This window comes from Bufo gargarizans, chromosome 1 (assembly GCF_014858855.1).
Source record: "Bufo gargarizans isolate SCDJY-AF-19 chromosome 1, ASM1485885v1, whole genome shotgun sequence".
Classification (NCBI taxonomy): Eukaryota; Metazoa; Chordata; class Amphibia; order Anura; family Bufonidae; genus Bufo; species Bufo gargarizans.
The window spans coordinates 446,431,896-446,455,868 of record NC_058080.1 but is presented as its reverse complement, the minus strand read 5'-3'; positions in this window follow the sequence as shown (position 1 = coordinate 446,455,868).

The following is a 23,973-nucleotide window of genomic DNA, read 5'->3' as shown; positions in this document are numbered from 1 at the left end:
TAAGTCTTTCCTGTGGGAAACCATCACTTAGTTTGGCGAAGAATGTTCTATCAATATATATATATATATATATATATCTAAGCAATTATTTAATGCTCTGCTAGATTATGAGTCTTGATTCTTCTGCAGGTAGAATGAAGTCTCACAATATCCTAAAAGTACATCTCAATATGGAGATGATCAATTAATTTAATTATGTATTTATTCGCCAATCTAGATGGTATAATTTCACCCACACTATCAAATTAGTCTTAATAAAATGAAATATCATTTTCTGTGTCTCTTACCAAGTTCTAGTAGGAATCTCACTTCTGCTCCTAGGAAAGCTGGGTGGTCCATCATAGCACATCTCACCATGGCTTCCATCTTGATAGACCCCTCTAGAAAGCTTAACTTCTCTTTCCTCTCTTTCTTGTGTGTGTCTCTGTTCCTCTTCATGTCTCCCATACCATCTTTTTATCCTATCTTAGAAAGGGCTTGGCCAAGTTTTATCATTAACTAGTGACCTCACTTTATAATTAATAGAATCTCCCTCTAGGGAAAAATATGCCCTAGATCTTTGTTACCCTAACACTAGATGGCACTAGTATTCCATACAAAAATCGAAGCACACATTTATTTCTCTTATTTATATAAACGCAATAAACGTTATCTAAGGTTTCAGACAAAACCTTGAGAAGATCTTGAAGAGACAATGAGTTTTATACTTGGTCAACTAACTTGTGTATCCTTAAGTCTTTTGACCAGACTTGATTAAATCAAGATAAATATGGCTATCTCAATTCATTGTTCTTGGAGGAGACAGGGTTTGTTCATGATCACCTGTGTCCACATTTCTCCATTCCAGGAAAGAAATAATTAATTTGTGTGTTCCACTGAGACAGTTTCTAAACATGACAGAGGAGTTTATACCTCATTTCTAATCTTACAATTGAATATATCTATGAGGACTATACTCTTATATACAGACGTGGACAAAATTGTTGGTACCCTTTGGTCAATGAAAGAAAAAGTCACAATGGTCACAGAAATAACTTTAATCTGACAAAAGTAATAATAAATTAAAATTCTATAAATGTTAACCAATGAAAGTCAGACATTGTTTTTCAACCATGCTTCAACAGAATTATGTAAAAAAATAAACTCATGAAACAGGCATGGACAAAAATGATGGTACCCCTAGAAAACACAGAACATAATGTGACCAAAGGGACATGTTAATTCAAGGTGTGTCCACTAATTAGCATCACAGGTGTCTACAACCTTGTAATCAGCCATTGGGCCTATATATATGGCTCCAGGTAATCACTGTGTTGTTTGGTGATATGGTGTGTACCACACTCGACATGGACCAGAGGAAGCAAAGGAAAGAGCTGTCTCAAGAGATCAGAAAGAAAATTATAGACAAGCATGTTAAAGGTAAAGGCTATAAGACCATCTCCAAGCAACTAGATGTTCCTGTGAGTACAGTTGCACATATTATTCATAAGTTTAAGATCCATGGGACTGTAGCCAACCTCCCTGGACGTGGCCGCAGGAGGAAAATTGATGACAAATCTAAGAGACGGATAATCCGAATGGTAACAAAAGAGCCTAGAAAGACTTCTAAAGAGATTCAAGGTGAACTTCATGCTCAAGGAACATCAGTGTCAGATCGCACCATCCGTCGTTGTTTGAGCCAAAGTGGACTACATGGGAGACGACCAAGGAGGACACCATTGTTGAAAACGAATCATAAAAAAGCAAGACTGGAATATGCCAAACTACATGTTGACAAGCCACAAAGCTTCTGGGAGAATGTCCTGTGGACAGATGAGACAAAAATCGAAGTTTTTGCCAAGGCACATCAGCTGTATGTTCACAGACGAAAAAATGAAGCATATCAAGAAAAGAACACTGTCCCTACTGTGAAACATGGAGGAGGCTCTGTTATGTTCTGGGGCTGCTTTGCTGCGTCTGGCACAGGGTGTCTTGAATCTGTGCAGGGTACAATGAAATCTCAAGACTATCAAGGAATTCTAGAGAGAAATGTACTAGCCAGTGTCAGAAAGCTTGGTCTCAGTCGCAGGTCATGGGTCTTGCAACAGGACAATGACCCAAAACACACCGCTAAAAACACCCAAGAATGGCTAAGAGGAAAAAATTGGACTATTCTAAAGTGGCCTTCTATGAGCCCTGACCTCAATCCTATTGAGCATCTTTGGAAGGAGCTGAAACATGCAGTCTGGAAAAGGCACCCTTCAAACCGGACACAACTGGAGCAGTTTGCTCATGAGGAGTGGGCCAAAATACCTGCTGAGAGGTGCAGATGTCTCATTGACAGTTACAGGAAGCGTTTGATTGCAGTGATTGCCTCAAAAGGTTGCGCAACAAAATATTAAGTTAGGGGTACCATCATTTTTGTCCATGCCTGTTTCATGAGTTTATTTTTTTACATAATTCTGTTGAAGCATGGTTGAAAAACAATGTCTGACTTTCATTGGTTAACATTTATAGAATTTTAATTTATTATTACTTTTGTCAGATTAAAGTTATTTCTGTGACCATTGTGACTTTTTCTTTCATTGACCAAAGGGTACCAACAATTTTGTCCACGTCTGTATATACTATATATTCAGCACACCTATTAAAATTGATTATATAAAATCAATCTACTCCTATATTGATTAATATAAAAACCACAAAGAAAGATTAGAGTCTTTCTATTTACTAAAATCATCAGAATTCAAATACATTGTCTTATCTAGGCCTTCTCAAGACATACAAAATTGTAACTATAGTGGAGCATGGCTCTTAAAGGTAATGAACATCCATCTTGACTAAAAATGAATTGGATATCAATGTATTTACCTATGAAAAGGCACGACAGCTGCAAGAATGATCTCATATCCGAAGTTACCAACACATCTTCAAAACGCCCTCTTCTTGCAAGCACGGTAGGATTGGTACCCACAACTGTTTCTCTGTGGGTGGAAATTCCTCTGCCGGCACCCGCAATAGCAGAATGCAGCATATCTCGCAGCAAGGCCTGGAAATGCTGCATTTTGACAATCCTCTGTGATGCTGGTTACATGTCTGCCATTTTGTGTTTGTACCGGGGGTCTAAGTACGTTGCCACCCAGTACTGGTCCTTGCCCTTTATGCTTTTTATATGGGGGTCCCTCTTCAAACACTGGATCAGGAAGGCCCCCATTTGCACTAAACTGGAAGCGGTGGAGTGGCCTGGCTCCTGCTCATCATCCAGGATAATTTCATCTTTGGTCTCCTCCCCCAGCCACAGACAACACCAGGGATCCCAGACACGTTTAAAGCATGCTCTTCTTGTTCTTTCTCTGCCCCGGCATCCTCCTCCTCTGACTCATCTTCAGACTCCTGTTGACTTTTCTCAGATGGAGTAGCCCCCCCTGGGAATTCATCCAGCATTGCGACTTCCTCATCTTCCTGCTCCTGCTCCTTGACGGCTTGATCAATGACACGATGCAATGCACGCTCCAGAAAGAAGGCGTAAGGTACGATATGACTGATGGTGCCTTGGCTGCTACTGACCAGTTTGGTGATCTCATCAAATGGCCGCAGAAGTCTGCATGCGTCGCACATGAGCAGCAACTGGTGCGGTGAAAAAAAACAAGCTCCCCCGAACCTGTCCTGCCTCAGAGTTCGTACAGGTAGTCGTTAACTGCACTTTTATGCTGGAGCAGTCTATCAAGCATATACAAGCTGGAGTTCCATGGCGTCGGGCAGTCGCAAATCAGACGTGTGACAGGCAGGTGGTGTCACCGCTGAACATCACAAGGCGAGCCATGGCCGTGTAAGATCTTGTAAAATGGCTAGAGTTTTTCCTGGCCAGCCGTAAGACGTCCTGGGCCCGAGGTATTTGGCATCGAATCGCTGCATGACAAAGTTCAGGACGTGTCCTGTTTCAGCACGCTCAGCAGAATGGCACCGTTGTTGCACACCACTTTACCAACTGTCAAATTGAGCGGGGTTAGCCACTGATCGGCCTGTGACCACACAGCTGAAAGGAATGCAGGACCAGTGTGGCTCTTGGCTTCAAGGCACAACAGCCGCAGCACAGCAGGCAACATCTCACCTGGCACGTCAAATAGGTTCTGGGGAGCTTGGGGGGTGCAGTGGAAGAGGCAGTAGCAGTGGAACTGGAGTCAGCCGAGAAGGAGATGGAGGGTGGAGTAGGAGGAGGAGAAGAAGAGGCAGGTTTGCATTCAATCCATGGTGGTAGCACCAAATCCACATGGGTGCCACGGGTTGCATGCTTTATGGCCGTCAGAAAGTTCACCCAGTGGGAATGTAAAAAGTTATGTACCTTCCCTGCCTGTGTTTGCTAGACAACGTGTCTGTGGTCAGATGTATCTTGGCACCAACACTGTGTGCCAGAGATACATTCACTTGCCACTGAACGTGTCCATATAGCTCCGGGATGCCCTTCTGAGACAAATATTTCCTTCCGGGGACCTTCCATTGCGGTGTGCCAATAGCCACAAATTTTCTAAAGGCCTCCAAGTCCATCAGTTTATATGGCAGTAGTTGGCAGACTAGCAGTTCCGACAAGCCAGCGGTCAGTCGTTGGGCAAGAGGGTTATCCGGCGTCATCAATTTTTTTGCTCGAACATTTGGGCCACAGAAGCCTGTCTTTGGCCAGATGAACATGGCGACAGAATGGTGGAAGGTGGAGTGGAGGACAAATGGGAGGAGAGAGGAGAAGGAGAAGAGGCAGGACATGGACAACCAGGAGTTTGTCTTTGTGGGTTCTGACGGTGTTGCTCCCACTGGGCTCAGTATTGGGAGGCCAAGTTCCTTCTAAGGCAGCCGTCCCTAGGGGACTGTTGGGCTTACCACGACTTATGTGTTGACAGCACAAGCTGCAAATGGCAACACTATGGTCAGCTGTGGGCACATTAAAAAAAGCCCAAACTGCAGAGCCATGTGTTGGTGTCCTAAGAGTGCCAGATGCAACTGTGCATGGTGGATGGCTCGTTGCAGATACATTAGCAGTCTGATTTTTTGCCTCCTCTGCACTGTATCTGCTACTCTGTATCTCCCTCTGAACTATCCTCCTCTTATTCTCTTGTGGGCAGCCACGTGACATCCATCAACATGTCATCATTGTCAACTTCACCACCACTGATATTAGAAATAGTAGGCAGCAACAACGGGGACCTTCATCCTTTGGCTGATCTGGGTACTGTCGTCAGACTGCTGGGTGATGGCCGTTGCTACCTCCTCCTCCTGATCCAATGCCAAGAATGGCTGCGCTTCGGTAAGGTCTGGATATGGATGGGAAAATAATTCCTCTGACTCGAGTGGAGGGGCATTGTATGATTACTTGTACCGGACCTTATTACACTGTATCCATGCATTTATTGTTTATTGTACAAAATATGCTTTGTTATTGAATAATTTATCATTTGACTCCTGTTTTAAAATCAATATTTTTTTTTTTTTTTAATATGGAGGGACAAACGCTATTTGAAGTAACTAATTGCAACTGGTGAGATATACCTGTTGCCCCCCCCCCCCCCCCAAAAAAAAAAAAAGGTCTGATGTACCTATAATATACTTTCGAACATAGAAAGTATATTATAGTGCATTTGTATTGTGCAGCAGTTTTGTGCAGTTCTGCTGAGATACCACAGCTACTGTAGATAAAGGGACAAACGCTATTAGAATAACCAATTGCAACTGGTGTGAGATACCTGTTGCCCCTAAATACAAAACTAAGTAAGGGGTGTAATATCCCTATAATATACCTTCTAACATAGAAAGTATATTATAGTGCATTTGTATTGTTAGGCAGTTGTTTGCGGTTCTGCTGGGATAATGCAGCTAGATAGAGGGACAAACGGTATTGGGATAACTAATTGCAACTGGTGTGACATACCTGTTGCCCCCAAAAGAAAACTGATTAAGGGATGTGATATACCTAAAATATACCATCTAAAATAGAAAGTATATTAAAGTGCATTTGTATTGTGTAGCAGTTGTGTACGGTTCCGCTGGGATACCACAACTAGATAGAGGGACAAACGCTATTGGAATAACTAATTGCAACTGGTGTAATATAGCTGTTGCCCTAAAAAAAACTGATTAAGGGGTGCAATATAAAGTGTCTGCTTTCACAAAATGAAACACCAAAGAAAGAAATAAGGCCAGCACAGAAATAAATATATATAAACTTTATTATAGTCTCGACACAAGACCGGAAGTAATAAAATACAGATAAAATACAATACTGTGGTGAATGAGGGACACACAAGAAGAAGACAGACACCACTGATAATGAGCAAATAGATATAGATATTTGACATTTGACAAGATATATATGAAAATCTTGATCTTCGAGTCCAGAGCGAATCGACCAAATGCATGAGGTCTTGAAGCAGTGGCCAGGCAACCAGCAGCGCTGAATAGGTAAGGTTTGTAGATGTTTGCTCTATACTAGTGGAGACAGATGGATGTACCTGCAACCATTTATGTGACCGGGGAGTCCAATTCCTTGAGCTGCTGATAAGTTATGTTATCTTTCCTAGTCGTCCAAGGATTCCATATTTTTGTGTATTTGTGATGTGAGAGTGATTCCCAATGAGAAAGTTCCTCAAGTCTGGCTAGAGCTTTTACTTTTTCTCTCCATTGAGAAATCTATTGAGATATAGTCGACTTCCATTTTGAAACAATCAATAATCTTGCTGCTGCCAGCAGAATTTTCAAGAGGGAAAGTTTAGGATTTGTCAAAGAGTTGGGTAGTAGAATCAGGAGGGCTATTCTTGGACAACTAGGAAGTAGAACATAATTTCACTCAAGGATATCTCTTATCAGGTTAAAAACTGATTCCCAATAGACTTTTATTATAGGGCTTGTCAGTCAACCAAATGTGTAAGAAGGAACCTCTTTCTGAAAGACACCTCTAGCATCAGTTTGATGTATCACCATACTGGACCATGCTGGACCAGGAGGAGGATGGTGGCTTTGAGTTTGTGTGCTGCTTGTACTCGTCATCATGTGTTGATCCCATAGGCGTTTGTGATGTGAGATCATGTGCCTTCGCAAAGCAGTTGTACCTAGGTGGGTGTTGGACTTCCCACGACTCAGTTTCTTTTGGCACAGGTTGCAAATGGCATCGCTTTTATCAGAGGCAGACACACACAAAAAAGCCACACTGCTGAGCTTTGCAATGACGGCATTCTGGTGGTGGAAACAGCATGCGTTGATTGGCGTGCTGTCTGGCTGACCCCGGGTGCCGATACATGCTGTCTTACTGTGCCACTAGCTCCTTGCGACGACCTCCCCCTGCTTCCAACTCGTCTCCTCCTCCTCTCTGTCTTCCCATCTGAACTTTCCCCCTATTCTTCTTCTCTTCGAGTGGGCACCCACGTGACATCGACGGACACATCGTCATCATCAACCGCTTCACTTGTATCTGACAACTCAGCAAAGGAAGCAGCAGCAGGTACAACATCATCATCATCACACCGTATGTCCATGTGTGTAATGCTGCCTGACTGAGACATATCCCTGTTATCTACATCCTCTGGCAATAATTTTTGTGCATCACTCATTTCTACCAACTGATGTGTAAATAACTCCTCTGACAGATCAAGTGAAGCAGTTGTGGTGCTAGTGTTGGTGGTGGCGGCAGGCGGGCAAGCGGTAACTTGAGAGGTGCCCGAAGCTGAGCTGGAGGAGGATGGTGTGTCAAGGTTCCGAGCGGAAGCTGTAGAAGATTGGGTGGCCTGTGTTAGCCAGTCAACTATGTCCTCAGAACTTTTTGAGTTCAGGGTATGTGGCCTCTGAACACTGGGCAATATTCTAGGGCCAAAGGAAATCACAGCACCACGACCACGACGGCCCCTGCGGGGTGGCCTGCCTGTCATTTTTTTTTAGATTAGTTGTACTATGCGTGCAAGCTACTGTGACACCAGATATGAGTGGTGGCACTGTGCACTGGCAGTAGTTGGCACAGTACATGCTGTAGGCTTGACACACACGTTTGCAGGCAACTAACTGCTATTATATTACAGTCAAAATTTTTTATTTATCTATTTAAATGTAATCTACTATGACACCAGATATGAGTGGCACTGGTGGCACTGTGCACTGGCAGTAGTTGGCACAGTACACGCTGTAGGCCTGACACACACGCTTGTAGGCAACTAACTGCAATTATATTACAGTCAAAATTATTTTTATTTTTTTAAATGTGATCTACTGTGACACCAGATATGAGTGGCACTGGTGGCACTGTGCAGTGGCAGTAGTTGGCACAGTACACGCTGTAGGCCTGACACACACGCTTGCAAGCAACTAACTGCAATTATATTACAGTCAAAATTGTTGTTTTTTCTTTAAATGTAATCTACTGTGACACCAGATATGAGTGATGGCACTGTGCACTGGCAGTAGTTGGCAAAGTACATGCTGTAGGCCTGACACACACGCTTTCAGGCAACTAACTGCAATTATATTACAGTCAAATTTATTTTATTTTTTTATGTAATCTACTATGACACCAGATATGAGTGGCACTGATAGCACTGTGCACTGGCAGTAGTTGGCACAGTACATGCTGTAGGCCTGACACACATGCTTGCAGGCAACTAACTGCAATTATATTACAGTCAAAATTGTAGTTAAAAAAAAAAAAATGTAATCTACTGTGACACCAGATATGAGTGGCACTGGTGGCACTGTGCACTGGCAGTAGTTGGCACAGTACATGCTGTAGGCCTGACACACACGCTTGCAGGCAACTAACTGCAATTATATTACAGTCAAAATATATATATATATATATATATATTTTTTTTTTTTTAAATGTAATCTACTGTGACACCAGATATGAGTGGTGGCACTGTGCACTGGCAGTAGTTGGCACCGTACACACTGTAGGCCTGACACAAACGCTTGCAGGCAACTAACTGCAATTATATTATAGTCAAAATTGTTGGTTTTTTATTAAATGTAATCTACTGTGACACCAGATTTGAGTGGTACTGGTGGCACAGTCATGGATCCCACAGGACTTGTCCGTACCTTGTGCAGAATTGACATGTATACCGGCCATAACCAGCCATTATTATACTACAGCACAATTGCTCATTCTTGTATTTTGGATATTTCACACTCTTTTGGAGTGTACCCTAATAAAAAAAAAAAATCATTACATCAAAAACCAGTGTTGGCTACATTGTCCTTCTCCAATGCTGCTTCCACCTACAACGCTACGTCCACCGCCTCCTCAAACTTATACTCCATATGGACCTCCACCTCATAAATCAATTTTATTTATTTTTTAACTATTTGTGCATATATTATTTTATGTCATTTCACCTTTTCAGGTGGAATTCACCAATTTTTGGGTGTGATGTACCACTACTATACCTAGTAGACAGGTAAAAAAAAAAAATAATAATAATTTGTCTGTTTCATTTTCAGGTGAAATTCACCAATATTTGGGTTTAATATACCCCTCCTCTACCTAGTTGACAGCTCAATAAATTTCACTAATTTTTCTTTTACATTTTCGTATGACATTAACAATTTTTTTTATTTCATAGACCCCTGCTTTACCAAGAAGACAGGTTAATAAATTTCACACATTTTTCTGTTACATTCTTAAGTTGACATCTTACAATTTTGGACGTGAATAAACCCCTGCTCTGCATAGGTGACAGGGAATACAATTTCAGAATTTCTTCTTTAATTGATGCACGCCACCTCCTTTCATTCAATGCTTAAACTTTAACAAGTTGTCCCACATTTGCGCTTCAATAATTTGTCTCTCATTTGCGCTTTAATAATTTGTCCCACATTTGCGCTTCATTAAATTGTCCCACATTTGCGCTTCAATAACTTTTCCCATATCTCTGCTCGATAAAAAAATGTTTTAATCCATTTGTCTCCCTTGGATGTGGACTCTTTCTCACGCTCCCTCTCTGGCGTGGAACCCTGTTTCGCCGATAACCGTGATCAGCATAGTAGACTGAGAAAAGAACATTGAAAGTTGATAGAGAAGATATCCAAATGGATGGTGGACGTCATGGGGGCACCTCTGCATAGGTAAGAGGAACATAAATTTCAAAATATCGTCTGTTACATTGTCAGGTGACATTTTTCAAATTTCGCGGGATAAAAAAACCTGCTCTGCATAGGTGACAGGGAATAAAATTTCAGAAATTCTTCCTTAATTTATGCGCGCCACCTCCTTTAATTCAATGCTTAAACTTTAACAAGTTGTCCCACATTTGCACTTCAATAATTTGTCACACATTTGCGCTTTAAAGATTTGTCCCACATTTACGCTTTAATAATTTGTCCCGTTTTTGTTCTTTAATAATTTGTCCCACATTTGCACTTCAATAACTTTTCCCATATCTCCGCTCGATCAAAAAAAATTAAATCCATTTATCTCCCTTGGATGTGGTCTCTCTTTCTCACGCTTCCTCTCCGGCGTGGAACCCTGATTCGCCGATAACCGTGATCAACATGGTAGGCTCAGAAAAGAACATTGAAAGTTAATAGAGAAGATTTCCAAATGGATGGTGGACGTCACAGGGACGTGCGATCAGACAGAATTTATCTAGAGTCAACAAAGCGGCAGCAGGTCTCTCCTGGTTAACGTTTCCAAAATACCACAGTGACAGTCCCTATAATATTTTTATTAATCATTCCAATAACAGGGCATCTTAAGAGTATTGTATTGTTATTTAGTGTCACTACCTCCCCGAGTCGGGAGTCGGTATATGCCACGCGCCCCCTCCTTTCCTTCAATTCTTCCGTTTTAATTGCTTCTCCCACATTGTCGCTCGATCAAAATTAAATTTCATGCATTGATCTCCCTTGGATGTGGTCTCTCTTTCTCACGCCACTAACCATGATCAACATGTTAGGCGCAAAAAAGAACGTTGAAAGTTGATAGAGCAGATATCCAATTGGATCATGAACATCACGGAGACGTGCAACATGTTGGGGCAGAATGTTTGCACACGCCTACATAAACTAACTGATGGGTCTGCCCCCTGCAACTTCTGGGTCTCCAAATTGGGCACATGGCACGAGCTTGCCCTTTACGCCTTGGAGGTGCTGGGCTGCCCTGCAGCCAGTGTATTGTCAGAACATGTGTTTATCATGACTGGAGGGGGTTATCACAGGTTATATTTTTTCTTATGTTTTGGGGTGTACCTGAATAAAAAAAAATATTAAACCAAAAAGCAGTGTAGGATTCCACCTCCTCTGCCAGCACCACTTCCACCTACATCTCGACATTCACCGCCTCCTCAACCTCCTACCCCATATGGACCTCGTCCGCCTAGATCAAGATGATTAGTTTTAATTTTTACATATTTTATGTTATTTGAAGTCATTTCCCTATCCAAATTTGTTTGCAGAGCACTTGCCATGCTCTTAACCAAATTTTGCTGGCATTTGCAGTCCTCTAGCCCTTTCTGTGACATTTTTAGAGCCATTTTAGTGCTCAAAAGTTCGGGTCCCCATTGACTTCAATAGGGTTCGAGTTCAGGGTCAAGTTTGGGTCAAGTTCTGGTCCTGAACTCAAACTTTTTTGTGAAGTTCGGCCGAACCCGAACATCCAGGTGTCTGCTCAACTTTATTTATAATAACAGTCAAACATAAGGTTTTTTATTTTTTTATTTAGTCTCCTAAAAAAAGCCATGCTTTGGTAATGCAGCTGTTCTCTACTAAAAATAATACATTTTTAACAAACTATTATGTTTTCATTTAAGCTATGAACAAATTACATCATTGGAAAAAAAGTAACAAAGGAATTTCATCCAGTAAAATAATTGCACATTTGTGAAGATAACTTTTATGACAAAGTTACAAATGTACATCTAAGGCAGTTGACCTAATTTGACTATGTTCATTGTTGCATAAAAAAAAAAAATCCCTTATGCTCTTCAAATAATATATTGAACATATTTCTTCTGAACATCTCAAAGGATAATTTTTTACTTACAAAATCTTAATAACTAGCAAACACATGCATATTCCTCAAAACAGATTAAAACTCTAAGATAATATATAAAACAATGTTTGAGAAGTAATTATTGTTCTCTACCTATTCTGTTAGTTCTTGTTACTATGTTCCCTATACAATGCGCTTTCTTCTCACAGAGTAATAGACACTAATTTAAAAAAGCTTTATTTTTAGCTTCTTAGCTTATTAATTCAGACATATCCCTGCAACAAATTATTACATTGTGTTCTGAATTTTGAGAATTACAGAATGTAAGCAAATTTGCTGTAATTATTGGGCTAAGCAATTGATATGTTCAATTTCTGTAGACCTGGGCAATTTGTTGTTTTAGACATGCAGTGTATCGATGTACTGTTTTAGGTACTTTAGGTACTTAAAAATCATTAGTTAAAGGTGTACTAATTGCGTTTATTAAGCTGACCAAAATATCTAATGCATAAAAAAAATACAAAAATGCATAAACCATGTTTCATATACAGTATTTCATTTAAATAGATTTTAATCAGAAACTTGCTATAGAGAGGTACAATAGAGAGATGGAAAAAGAAACCCTATAATAGTATTTATATGCCACCATTGAACTCCATAGTGCTTTTTGTATATAACCAATCTTTACAATTACAATATATATTATAGGGGGAATCTTTTATTTAAAAAAAAAAAAGTCACTCTGCCACTCTTTACCCAACTTCTGGGTTTGAAAAGTTGGAACAAGTGGTTCATAAACACATTGATAAAACTCCCTCATGCATCTCTAAATCCTCCGCTTCCTTCATATAGCATATTACAAAACTGGTTGCCTGCAGCCTTCCCTAGGGGGAGCTTAGTGTGTAGGAATTTTCAATGTGACCATTAAACTCAATGGCAGCTGTTAAAAAGCTATTTGCTTAGATCCCCCTAGTGGTGGCTAAAGTATTATACCGTTGTTTAATGTCAGGAAGCAGAAGATGGTGTTAAGCATCTGCCTTCCCTGAAACTGGGACCCCTTGCAGTGGAATGGCTGCCTCCATGGAGAGTATACCAATTAAAGGGATTAGCAAGCTTAGTTCATACTTTAGTGATGTCCATAAGTGATTGCTAGTCCAAAAGCAGAAGTGGAGCTTCCATAAATAAAGTATAATTGAAAGATCTGCCCATGTTTTTTTGTTTTTGGCCCACACTTGGTTTTGGCTGAAAATCACTGATAGAAATCACTGACCATATACTGAAGTGTGAACTAGGCCTCAGAAAGAGAAAGTACAGTACTGAAATATCAGAGGTGTCAGGTGACTCTTCAGGTTAGGTTGTTAGGTTGTTGTTATTAGGTTAGGTTAGCTTGTTGAAAAATTTGTACATTTGCTATACACTGACGGTCAATGCAGTACAATACAGCATGTATTGTACTGCTTTGAAACGGGGATCAGACGTTGAAGTATCATAATGGGACATAAACAAAGTAAAAAAAGTGAAAAAAGTGTTTCTTACGTTAAAATAATAAACATTTCAAGTAAAAAAGCGCCATTTCCCATAATCAAGCCATGTACATACAATAAAATATATATTTATATAATGAAAGTAAAGGAAAATACATTTTAGGCAATTATTAAAAGATATCAACTAATCAATAATAAATTAAGGCCATTGTTGTAGCATACATTGGCAATAAGTATTCAGATTCTAAGAAGGGTATGGCAAATAGAGGATAGAAACAGATAAAATAGATTTATAATTTACAGGTGCCGACATTAAATACTTGGCACACTGCTACATGGGGGAGAATTATCATTGTTCTTTGCTAGCTTTCTGGCTTAGAAAAATTTCTAATTTTCTGGTAAGTGCCAGTTTGCAACAAAATTTGCACTTTTCAGCTTTTTTTTTAGACACTCTAGGCACTTTTCCAAAATGTAGGTTGGAGAAGTTAGGCTGTTGCCATGAACTCTGAAGCCCAAATCATTTAGCTGCATGTGCGCTAGCAACTGGTTCACATTGAACCAGAAATCCTCTCCATCCTCTCCATTATTAATTATGGCACATCTCACACCAGCGAAGGACAAATTAAAACCAGCAAATACTACCTATATTTGTTTACTATTTGTTTACCTTTTCTTTATATTCCTTACAAGTTATCACTACCCATTTTTGGAAAACAAACAGGACAAATTATACAAATTGTCAGTCACTTTGACTAGGTTGCCATAGTGTTATATTGCTGTAAATACCGTTTGTAGTAGAGAAATATTGCATATAGTTGTAAAAAAAAAATAATCTAATGACAGTAATTATGAATTTAATAAAAACAAATCCCTTAGGCTCCATTTACATGGACAATTTCGTAAAGGCAAAATTTACCTTGTATTCAGAAAGAGAACCATCCAGTTTTTGTCAGATTTTTTCTATGTGAATGCTGCGTACCTGCTTGCCATTTAACCCTACTGAATGGCGTTAAACCACAAATGTGCACCCACTTTGAGTTGTGGCTGTAAATCAAGGACGTATGAACTGTAGTGCAGCCTCCCATTATAAACAATGAGAGTCAGATTCTGCACAACCATTAGTAACTTTTTGGCATGGAATGCATGCTATATTCCACAAGAGAAGGACTCCATGTGAACAGGGCCTTATTGTGCTCTGAGGGGAAATGACAACAAAAAATCTGTTAAATAATGTACATTTATTTACATAAAAGCATCAACATAACTATCATTCCTATTTCCTTATATCATTAGGTCTAGCCCTAACATAACTGTTCTAGCTAAAGCAAGGAAATAGCAATAGAAGGTGTACAGGTTGCATTTCCACCATTGCTCTAATGCCTGAGGGGGTCGGGAAGACACCAGTAGTATGACTATCATCTAGTCAGGAGGGAATTCTAGGGAATGCTTTATATCACTGGGTCAAGTGACACATGAGTATCCTGTCGCGGTTGCATCCAGTCATTGGCTGCAGCAGCCAGATGACCCACCTCAAACCAGCTGCAGCAGCAGTGAAGTAAAAGAGACGGAACCTAGTGGTAATGATTGGGTAAGTATGATTCTGTCTGTAGATCTGGCCAGATTGGGGGGTCTGCCCCCGAGGTGAACCATCCCATTAAAACAATCTTAGGACAAGGCTAAATGGGCCAGTACTTTTTTTTTCTTTAGTCACTTAAAGAAATGTAAGCATAAGGTTAAGTCAACCGATGCTGGTTTCAAATTGAAAAAAACAATGCAATCAATTGTAATGGACACTGGGTTTTTTGGTGAAATGGCTGTTTCCCAGCAAGCTTATTCACCAACTTATTATTTAAACTAACCCAGTTGCTGTATGCAGTTGTGGTTTGCAGCGCCACATAATCATACGGCGCCTCTTCCAAAACCATCTGCCTTTTTTTCTGGCCTTTCTTCCTAATATGCAGGGTATGCTGGTATACTTTACAGGCAACCATGGTAAACAAGTTTAGGCATCTGGTACAATTCATACAACAGCAACAGTCCCTCAGTTCAGTGTCTATTGTCTTACCACATACTATGCCTATTTCAACTCAACCATGGTTTATTGATTATTTTGTTACTCTATGGTGGGTTTCACACAAATGTACTAGGTAGTTTAGTTTTAAGTGATGAGCGAACACCAAAGTATTAGGCCCCTTTCACACGAGCGTGTTTTCCGCATGGGTGCAATGCGTGATGTGAACGCATAGCACACTGTCATGGTCTTACCTCCTTGCTGTTCCCTTCGTTTGACATGTGCTGGCGGCCATCTTGGTTTCTGGGTTTTCTTGTAGCCTCCCACCCTGCGGCTCCTCCTTCCCACTGGGAGGAGCTGGATGCCCAGCTCATATATATAGGAGGTCTGTGGCTTCAGTTCCTTGCTTGGTCCTCCTGTGTTCACATGCTTCCAAGACTGCTGCTGCTTCTGGTTCCTGATCCTGGCCTCGTCTGACTACCCCGTTGGTTCCTGATTCCGGCTTCGTCTGACTACCCCGTTGGTTCCTGATTCCGGCTTCGTCTGACTACCCCGTTGGTTCCTGTTCCTGGCTTCGTCTGACTACCCTTCTGGTTCCTGACCTCTGTCTCCGCAAGACCCTGCTTCGGTTTAGCCATCCGTTCGGACTTTGCTTACGGCTTGCTCTTCAATAAAACCTTCTTATTTTCCACTTATCTCTTGTTGTACGTCTGGTTCATGGTTCCATGACACACCCGCACTGAATCCTGACCCATTCATTTCAATGGGTCTGTGTACATGAGCGTTGTTTTTCATGCACGCAGCCCTGGCCCCATAGAAGTGAATTGGGCTGCGTGAAAAACGCATTGCATCCGCAAGCAGGTGCGGGTGCGATGCGTTTTTCACTGATGGTTGCTAAGAGATGCTGTTTGTAAACCTTCAGTTTTTTATCACGCGCGTGAAAAACGCATCAAAACGCATTGCACCCGCGCGGAAAAAACGGAACAACTGAACGCAATCGCAGACAAAACTGACTGAACTTGCTTGCAAAATAGTGCGAGTTTCACTGAACGCATCCTGAACGCATCCGGAGCCAATCCGTCACGCTCGTGTGAAAGAGGCCTTAGGGTGTGCGGCCCAAACACATTGCTATATTTGTGTGCTTGGCCGAATATAATGGAAGTAAATGGGAAACATCCAGGCACCCCCTGCTCTGAAGAGAAGAGGGAGTCTGGTTCATAATAAAAGGTTAGAAATTGATGGATAACCCATAAAAATAGGTTGGAAACAGCATTACAAGGGTAGCTGGATGTATCTTAGACTCCTATTACAAATGACATACAATAGACATCCACACAAAGGCTATATGCCAAAAGCCAGGTATGTGCCCAATCTATCCATGAGACAGATATTCATAATATTCTAAAAAAAAGAATATATAGCAATATAGCGAATATTATGTAATAATTATGTAGTAAGTCAGTGATAATATCTGACACTGGAAAAGCTGGTTAATAACTCAGTGTAGATTGCAAGTTATTGCCCAGCTTTCCCAGTGTCAGACTTTATCAATGAGTTATTATCCAGCTTTCCCAGTGTCAGATTTTATCACTGAGTTATTACCCAGTTTTCCCAGTGTCAGACATCATCCTAGTGTAGATCGCAAATATTCTAATCGCAAACTTTCCATGCAAAAGGCTAATAAGATTATCATAAGAATCAGTCTAATATTCTTGTCAGAAGACTATAAAACCAATAGAGGGCGCTATTGAGTTATGAACAGCACCCTCTATTGGTTTCATAGTCTTCTGACAAGAATACTTGTCTTGTCATAAGACCGTAAAACCAATAGAGGGTGCTGTTTATAACTCCATAGCGCCATCTATTGGTTTTCATAGTCTTATGACAGCTGAAAAACAAGGCAGATTCTGCTCATTTGCATGTCTTTCCCATATGTCCATGTTTATGCAAACGAGTTTTTACATGACAAAACTGTATAGAAAGGTTATTGAATATTACGGTATGTTAGGACAATCGGAAAACTTTTTGTCGCCCTAATGATATTGATCTAGGTGTGTGGGTCCACCCAAGCCATCGAACAGATGCAAAATAACTTTGAGGTTTACTAATTCTCAGTCAGATGAGAGCTGGTTTGGAATATCTCATAGTGCACAACACTTCCATTGTAAGGTATGCTGGCTGTTATCTGTCTCATGGATAGATTAGGCACATCTTGTCTTCCGAGCATTGTATTAAATTGTATTAGAGCACCCAAATTATTCGGCCGAGCACTCGGATCTGCCTAGCATAGCGATGCTCGAGCCAAACAGGTATTTGGCAGAGCATGCTCGCTTATCACTATTAGTTTTCCCTCATGCTGTTAATTTGAGTTTCCCTGTAGAGAATCTGTACTCTGTTACAATTGTCTGATTTTTATGGAGAACTGACATTAAAGTATTACATGTTTGTCCTAAGTAATTTATTCAGCCATATTCTTCTGTCCATTATAAAAATTTCTATTTGTGAATCACTACTAAAAATGGTGTCAATCTTTCATGAAAAAAACATGGATGAATCATTTGAGTATAGAATTTGCCAAAGAAATAATGCAAATGTTTCACAGTGAAATCTAAACTTATAAAGTAATTATATTTTCAAAAATCATTTTTAGGGTTTTGATTGATAAATGTCCAAGTTCTGAGACCCCTAATAATCGCTAAAACAAGGAGTTAGAATTTACTACACAGCGCACTGTCTATCCTCGCTGTTGAGGACAGAAATGAACATGACCTCTTATACTTTCTATTTAGTCTGTCTTCTTTTCCATCTTCAGCCACAAGGAGATACAAATCTTAACTGAGTGAATCTAACTCCAGATTTTAGGGGTCTCAGCACTCGAATCTGAACCAATAAAAACCTTTCATATGTTGATTTTGGTGTTGAGCAAATCAAAGTTAAACTAATTGAATTTGATCAGAATTTAAGGAAAAATTTAATTCACCACAAATCCGAATTTCCAAATCGCGCTTTGTAGTAATGAACATGTTTCAAAGTGGAAGAACCTGGGAACACGATATGAACCATAATGCCGTGCAGCCAGCCAATCAGCAGATAGCTATCCCCCATGTGATGTCACAGCTAGAGATGAGCGAATCGAAGCTGATGAAGTGGAATTCGATCCGCACCGAATGCAAATTTCCTCGCGCTTTGTGGTAACGAATCACATTTTTTCCTAAAATGGCTGCTACACGTGTGAGAACATGGGGCAAGGAACTCTGGTAAGGAGGAATCACCCATACTGACATGTAAGCAGCCACTCAGCAGCCAGCCAGCCCTGTAATGTCACAGCCCTATAAATACGGCGGCCTTCTTAGATTCTGCCATTCACTAGCATGCTTAATGCAGGGAGAGACGTGTCTGCAGGTGCTAGGGACAGTGATAGGAAAAACTTGATTGTGGTTGAAAAAAAATAATAATACAAGTACAGGGAAAGATTAATCAAGTTGTAGGGAAAGGAAAGGGAGGAATCATTCCACCAGCATTTGTGCTGAACAGGGTTCAGTAGGGGAGGTTACAGCCTGGGTAATAGGAACAATTCTATTACACTTTAGTGCACTGACAGGGGATCCAAATTGCCATTATACAGCTCTGTAATTCAAGCAAACCTGTCTTATTAGGGTGCAAGTGCTGTTTGATACAGGCATTAACAGGGTTTATTTGCAATGAAATATCTCTATGTCTTATTTGCCCTAGTGCGGTGCAGTTACTGTATATGTTCTAAAGCATTTTTTGGCTTGCATTAGTGTGAAAAAAAGGGCTTATTAGTCATTGTGTTGTGAACTGCAAAAAATTACAGCCCTTTTTGTCGTGTATTAGTGGCAAAAGTAAAATATATTTGCCACTCAGCGATGCACTCATCTGTTTTAAAGCCCTTTTTTCTGTGTATTAATGGGGAAAAAAATAATTGCTGCTCAGCGGTGCAGTTATCTGTTTTAAAGCCTTTTTTTATGTGTATTAGTGGAAAAAGGAAAAAATATCTTTGCCTCACAGTGGTGCAGTGATATATTCGGAAGCCCTGTTTTCAGTGTATTAGTGGCGAAATAAAAATATATTCGCCATCCAGCGTTGTACTTCTATGTTGAAAAGTCTATTGTGTAAAAGTAGAACAATATTTGGGCCTAATTGACATTCTGCGGTGCAGTGATATATTGTGAAGCCATGTTTTCAGTGTATTACTGGCAAAACAAAAATATCTTCTCCGTGCAGTGTTGCATATATCTGTTAAAAAGCCTGTTGTGTAAAAGTAGAACAAAATTTGGGCCTAATTGATGTTCTGCAGTGCAGAGATATATTGTAAAGCCCTGTTTTCAGTGTACTACTGGCAAAATAAAAATATATTCTCCGTCCAGTGTTGCATATATCTGTTGAAAAGACTTGTGTAAAAGTAGAACAACATTTTGGCCTAATTGACGTTCTGCAGTGCAGTGATATATTGTAAAGCCCTGTTTTCAGTATATTACTGGCAAAATAAAAATATATTCGCTGTCCTGAGTTGCATATACAGGTACAGACCAAAAGTTTGGACACACCTTCTTATTCAAAGCGTTTTCTTTATTTTCATGACTATGACAATTGTAGATTCACACTGAAGGCATCAAAACTATGAATTAACACATGTGGAATTATATACATAACAAAAAAGTGTGAAACAACTGAAAATATGTCATATTCTAGGTTCTTCAAAGAAGCCACCTTTTGCTTTGATTACCGCTTTGCATACTCTTGGCATTCTCTTGATGAGCTTCAAGAGGTAGTCACCTGAAATGGTTTTCACTTCACAGGTGTGCCCTGTCAGGTTTAATAAGTGGGATTTCTTGCCTTATAAATGGGGTTGGGACCATCAGTTGCGTTGTGGAGAAGTCAGGTGGGTACACAGCTGATAGTCCTACTGAATAGACTGTTAGAATTTGTATTATGGCAAGAAAAAAGCAGCTAAGTAAAGAAAAATGAGTGGCCATCATTACTTTAAGAAATAAAGGTCAGTCAGTCCGAAAAATTGGGAAAACTTTGAAAGTGTCCCCAAGTGCAGTCACAAAAACCATCAAGCGCTACAAAGAAACTGGCTCACATGCGGACCGCCCCAGGAAAGGAAGACCAAGAGTCACCTCTGCTGCGGAGGATAAGTTCATCCGAGTCACCAGCCTCAGAAATCGCAGGTTAACAGCAGCTCAAATTAGACACCAGGTCAATGCCACACAGAGTTCTAGCAGCAGACACATCTCTAGAACAACTGTTAAGAGGAGACTGTGTGAATCAGGCCTTCATGGTAAAATATCTGCTAGGAAACCACTGCTAAGGACAGGCAACAAGCAGAAGAGACTCGTTTGGGCTAAAGAACACAAGGAATGGACATTAGACCAGTGGAAATCTGTGCTTTGTTCTGATGAGTCCAAATTTGAGATCTTTGGTTCCAACCACCGTGTCTTTGTGTGACGCAGAAAAGGAGAACGGATGGACTCTACATGCCTGGTTTCTACTGTGAAGCATGGAGGAGGCGGTGTGATGGTGTGGGGGTGCTTTGCTGGTGACAGTGTTGGGGATTTATTCAAAATTGAAGGCATACTGAACCAGCATGGCTACCACAGCATCTTGCAGCTGGAAGCTATTCCATCTGGTTTGCGTTTAGTTGGACCATCATTTATTTTTCAACAGGACAATGACCCCAAACACACCTCCAGGCTATGTAAGAGCTATTTGACCATGAAGGAGAGTGATGGGGTGCTGCGCCAGATGACCTGGCCTCCACAGTCACCGGACCTGAACCCAATCGAGATGGATTGGGGTGAGCTGGACCGTAGAGTAAAGGCAAAAGGGCCATCAAGTGCTAAGCATCTCTGGGAACTCCTTCAAGACTGTTGGTAGACCATTTCAGGTGACTACCTCTTGAAGCTCATCAAGAGAATTCCAAGAATGTGCAAAGCAGTAATCAAAGCAGAACCTAGAATATGACATATTTTCAGTTGTTTCACAATTTTTTGTTATGTATATAATTCCACAGGTGTTAATTCATAGTTTTGATGCCTTCAGTGTGAGTCTACAATTTTCATAGTCAAGAAAATAAAGAAAACTATTTGAATGAGAAGGTGTGTCCAAACTTTTGGTCTGAACTGTATATGTTGAAAAGCCTGTTTTGGCTTAATTGACATTCTGCGGTACAGTGATATATTGCAAAGCCCTGTTTTCAGTGTATTACTGGCAAAATAAAAATATATTCTCTGTCCAGAGTTGTACTTCTCAGTTGAAAAGCCTGTTGTGTAAAAGTAGAAAATAATTTGGGCTTAATTGACGTTCTGCAGTTCAGTGATCTATTCTGAAGCCCTGTTTTCAGTATATTACTGGTGAAATAAAAATATATTCTGCGTCCAGCGTTGTACTTCTCTGTTTAAAAACCTGTTTTGTAAAAGTAGAACAAAATTTGAACTTAATTGACATTCTGCGGTGCAGTGATATTTTCTGAAGCCCTGTTTGCAATGCATTAGTGGCGGGAAAAAAAATATGTCATCTAACATTGGATGATTTGATCTAACAGTATGTCAGACAGAGAAGTGCCAGGCCCTGCCAAGTGGAGTGGCATAAGCGTAAATGTTTCTGGCGCAGTCATCGGTCACAGCAAGAGGCTTGAGCTCCTGGTGTCATCTAGCGTTCGTGTCTTGACCAGCAACCCAGCAGTTCTTGGATGGTTGACTCAGTCATACACTTCGTCCCAAGTGGCATCAGACACCTCCACCCAAGAGTCCGTGGTTTCCTCTGACACAACGCTTAGTTGGCATGGCCCGGGAGCAGGCCCTGTGCTTAACCTGCCTCTGTCCTTTTCTGTTCCCTCAGCCAGAGAATTATTATATGCTGTGGGCTCAGCTACACTTTTCAGCGAGTACGAGCTACTAGAGGACAATCAGCAGCTACTGCCTAACCAAGATCTGGAGGAGACATGTGGGCAAGTACTGGTGAGAAGTGTTCTGTCTTCATACACGTTCACACAGTGTGCAGTCTGACATTTAGTATAAACCATTCCTGTTTTCCAAATAAGAGGACTGTTTTCTGTAATCTAACTTGTTTATGGGCCAACAGGATTGTAAATTGGTAAAACTACAAGAATACAAATGGCTTGTGTAAGTAAAACATATAGAATAGCAAGTACAGAGAAAACAGATGTCCAAAATGGCTGCCTATACATAGAACTGCATGTCTAGCTAACAGAAATAACTCCCTGAGTGACACCTATACCTAGCTAAACAGCTCTGCATAAACATAATGTCCCTGAAACAAGGTAGATTTCACTCACCAGATATGCACAAAGATGGTGACATTTAAGAAGGAAAACTGCATGGAACAGCTCTGCTGATGTCCTATAGTCTGTATGTAGACTGAAGACTGGGGCTTCTCCTGCCTTGCACTATCTACAATTCCTAGCACCTCCCACAAAGCAATAATCTTTATTAACAAGAAAACAAGGTGCAATTCATTTTCACCACCGCTAGATGGTGCTGTTACCTAACGAATAACTATAAGAATACAGAAATTGCAGTAGAATGAGTGGTATGGGAGCTAGTGTTGCGAGCGGTCAGGCTCCTTGACCCAGAGACACTTAAGGAGGACATCAGTGATGTTCAGACAGTACTCAATGATGATGATGTAGCTGATAGCTGGGTGATCAAGGTGCTTCATCATTATCGAGAGAAGAGGGTGGCAGCTTTCCCGTGAGCCAACAAGTCGATAGCGTGGCCGGGAGTCAGCAGGGTGGCAGCAGTGGGAGATCAGGAGTGAAACGTGCCCGGGGTAGACCACCCGCTTCGCAGGAGCCTACCTGCCCAGAAAGTAGTGGTGCACGGGTTCAAGGAGACATCAGCAATAGCAGTCAGTCAGTGCGGAATGTTGGGGGTAAAATCACCTACTTTGCAGTGTGGCAGTTTTTTGCTAAGCTGTCGGAGGAGGTGAACATGGCCATATGTAGAATCTGTGGGCAGAAGGTGAAGTGTGGCCACGGCCCTGTGTCAACATATGCAGCATCACCATAAAGTGGCCTCTGACAACCGTGGCTCCGATGTGGTGGTCCAGACTGCCGCAGCAACCGCTGCATCACCCAGTGGCATGCACCCGGTTTGGTCCTGATGCTTCTCCTTCTCCTACTCCCCGTCAGTCATTCCGTCAGTAATCAATTGCCGAAGCGATTGCCAAGAGACAACAGTATGCGTGCACACATCCAACGACGCAGAAGCTGAATGTGCTCCTGTCCAAGTTGCTGGTACTGCTGTCCCTCCCTTTCCAAGTGGTGGACTCTGCACCTTTCAGAGAACTGATGGCTTGTGCCAAGCCAGGATGGAGAGTCCCAAGCTGTCATTGATTTGCCAAAAAGGCAGTACCAGCCCTGCACACACATGTAGAACTGAAAGTGGACCAGTCCTTGAGCTTGTTGGTGTCTGCCAAAGTGCACGGCAGTGCTGACATTTTGAGTTATAACTACGAGCAGGGAAAATACATGTCCTTTACGGCCCACTGGGTGAATG